The sequence below is a fragment of the Vigna radiata genome, chromosome 4, assembly GCF_000741045.1.
Source record: "Vigna radiata var. radiata cultivar VC1973A chromosome 4, Vradiata_ver6, whole genome shotgun sequence".
Lineage (NCBI taxonomy): Eukaryota > Viridiplantae > Streptophyta > Magnoliopsida > Fabales > Fabaceae > Vigna > Vigna radiata.
Genome location: NC_028354.1, coordinates 2,453,777 through 2,457,406, shown reverse-complemented (window position 1 = coordinate 2,457,406; position 3,630 = coordinate 2,453,777).

Genomic DNA, 3,630 nt, shown 5'->3' with positions numbered 1-3,630 from the left:
AACAACAATTTGGCCTTCAACCAACCAAGTTTAACTTAAAGGTTGGGTCATAACCTAGGTACTTAGGTGTGCAAAAAAGACCTACCCATGCACAAATAACAGAAACAATGGGGATGGTCCTCTACGTTCAGTATTTTGGTCCCTCGTGACCACGAATGTGTCCAAATCCTGCATTTCGCTCTGTGTAATCGTTTACACCCCACAGGTAAACCATTACACCTCACTGAAGACATGAACAACAATTTGGCCTTCAACCAACCAAGTTTAAGTTAAAGGTTGGGTCGTAATCTAACTACTTAGGTGTGCAAACAAGACCTACCCATGCACACATAACACAGTTAATGGGGATGGTCCTCTACGTTCAGAATTTTGGTCCCTCGTGGCCAGGAATGTGTCCAAATCCTGCATTTCACTCTGTGTAATCCTTTACACCCCACAGGTAAACGATTACACCTCACTGAAGACATGAACAACAATTTGGCATTCCACCAAACAAATCCTGCATTTGACTCTGTGTAATCGTTTACATACCACAGGTAAACGATTACAACAATGTCACTTGACCCAAGCATGTGGAACCTTTAATAACTTTCGTAGTACTTAATACATTTTTTAATATCGTGCTATCGATTACGAAGACAAGTGAGAAAACAATATATTTCATTCTTAATATCACGAACAATTTAATGCTATTCATCTTTATATATATACAAATCATCATAAATGTCATGCTGTACATAATATCCTTTGTGACGGAAACAATGTTAATTGAATTACAAGCAAAATATCAACAATCTTCCAAGAACCCATAGACATGGAGGGCTTGCATTCTTGCCATGTTGTCTTCGTCCAGAATCCACTCCTTCACGTAGTTCTTTCTTATTTCTCGCAACTCCTCCTGAAACAAAATGTTTTTGCTTCAGTTATAAACAACACCATCATTTCAAATGTATACCACTGAATTTTATGCTTACAGTTGTGTATTGTGGCAAGCTCTTGCCGTTGTACCGGTCTTCTCCATCCCAAATTTGCATTGCCTTTAACATGATTACTCCATAATCAAATCTGAAATCAAACAACCAAATATATAAGTTATGACAACATACAATAGTGAAAGCACCAAATTATTTACCCTCAACTTACAAGTTCGGTTGACTTGGGATGTTTGATTCTACAACAGGCAAAGCAGAAATACTACCTTCAGGCTGATTGTACAACAGGCACAAAAATTTTGCCATCTTTTGACCCTAACAAAATATTACATAAACTAGTATCAAAAACTATAATAAATTGAAATCATCAACATTTTGGGCATGATATACTGTCATTTCATACCACAAACAAGTCAATCCTCCTCCGATCTCTCACAGCCTTGTTTAAGGAGTCAATCACTGATATTTGTAATGTTTTCATGTTCAAACAGTAACACCACCAGTGGTAATCATGGCAAAATGGCATAAACACCTAAAAACAACATATATCAAATATCCGCACATGGACATGGTACAATTCCAAAAACATAAAAACAAGTCATTATTTAAACTCACAAACTCAGCGCTGGCAATGTCATGAAGACCAAAACGATCAGACCTCAGATAGCTCTGGTAATTATGAAGTCTAAACACATGTTGATTTTTTTCCTTCCTCTTATAATCATGGATAATATGGTCCTGTGTACATTTCCAAATGCATTATTTTTTTTATATCATAAAATGTATATTGAAACGATTTAACATTTACCGCATATAAAGAACTGAAGTGAACCCTCTTCACCACACCCGTCAACCTTTTTTCAAAGTGCATAAAAATTGTACTAGCAAATAACACGACCTACACAATTCAAATTCTCAAATCATGTTACAAAGTAAACAACGATAACTGCCCAATGATGTCGCACACAACCCTGAAAAAATACAATTATTATTCAATCACAAACAAATAAATCACAAACACCTTAATTTAAATAAAAAACATGAACCTATTAGCTCGGTCTTTTACACTAACTGCAATGTACAGTTTTTCAACATCCACATCCGTGGTTGGATCACCAACAAACTTCCTCAACGGAAGATGGTCTTCATCTTCATCATTGTCACCATCATCATCGGGAATATAATAAGGAGGAGGGTCGGATGCTCCACCTTTCTCAGATATTACACCTTTGTGATGTTTGGGTGGTGGTTCTTCATCCACTAAAGGGTGTTCATGACCTACACCACCACATCCTTCATCCCCTAAAGGATGTAAATCAACTCCGACAACAAAACCTTCATCCCATTTATGTTCATCATCAACTCCACCTCCACATCCGTCATCACCTACACCAACACCTACATCTACACCTTCTTCATGACGAAACACATCACCTTCTTCATCACCATACACCTTACCTTCTTCATAATAGATTGGACACTGACGGAGGTCCATTAACTCCTTCGTAAGAATTCCAATTCTGGAACTCAATGACAAGATTTCAAGATTGGTTTTCCTAACCATCTCCTCTGCACATGCTTCCCAAGTGCCGTCATCGGAGCTATCTTCAACTGTGTCCGGGAGGGTGGATGGTTCACCCTTGGTCTCTTCACCAATTCCTCTCACATCCATGTCAAAAGCGGCCCGCACTTCCGGCTTTATAAGATCGTTCTTACTTAAGTACCAATCCAATCTTACCTATGACAAACAAAATAACATATGTACTTAAATATATCCATCAATATTGACGAAAACAAATTTATAAAACTTGCAAACACTTACTTTTCCGGTCTTAAAGATATTTGCAATTGTTTCTTCCGTTGTCGTATATGGGGACCATCGCCATATGCGCGGCCACAACCTTTGGAAACGGTGACCGTGCAAGGACAATCTTTCCACGGCCCAAGCCTTCAAAAATATAAAACAAACATTTAGCCAATATTTAATACAATTTCAATGAAGAATGGTTCAATAAATAATGGTACCTGCAACACAGCTACATTGCCACTAAGACCGAGTGACTTTGAGACTTCTCCACGCATTATTTTCTTCGTACACTTGTTTAAATTGTGAACAATGTTTTTGTGTACACAAGATGCCCAATCATACAAACACAAACTATCTAAATCATCTAAAACTAAGCAAGGTATGTTACAAACATGTTTAGACTTCCTAGGAAAAAAAAATGTAAATAAACAAACTAAAATATATAACCTACACACCACATCGACNTCTATGTCGTCATCCTCTACAATCGAATGAAACTTCTGAATCAACTCCTCCTTTGTCGTGGTGTTGGGATTAAACATCTCACCAACCAATCCAACTAAACATTGGTCAAANCTAACTTCTACACCGCCNATGTCTAACCCTGTGNCCATGAAGACATCAACAACATTTAAAGGAACCAATTGTTGACATACCCTAAAACTAACATCAATACCAGCCCACCGTTGAACCATCTCCTTCAATAATTTTAAATTCACTTCAATAGGGTTTAAAAGGTTCAAGCAGAATTTAAAAGGGGTCATATTAAGTCGCTCTATATGACGGTATTGTAGTTTGGTATTCATTTTAAGGATGCAAGCCGAATCCATGAAAATGCGAAGGCGCCACTACAAAACATTAAAATAACATACATTAAATACTAACTTTCAA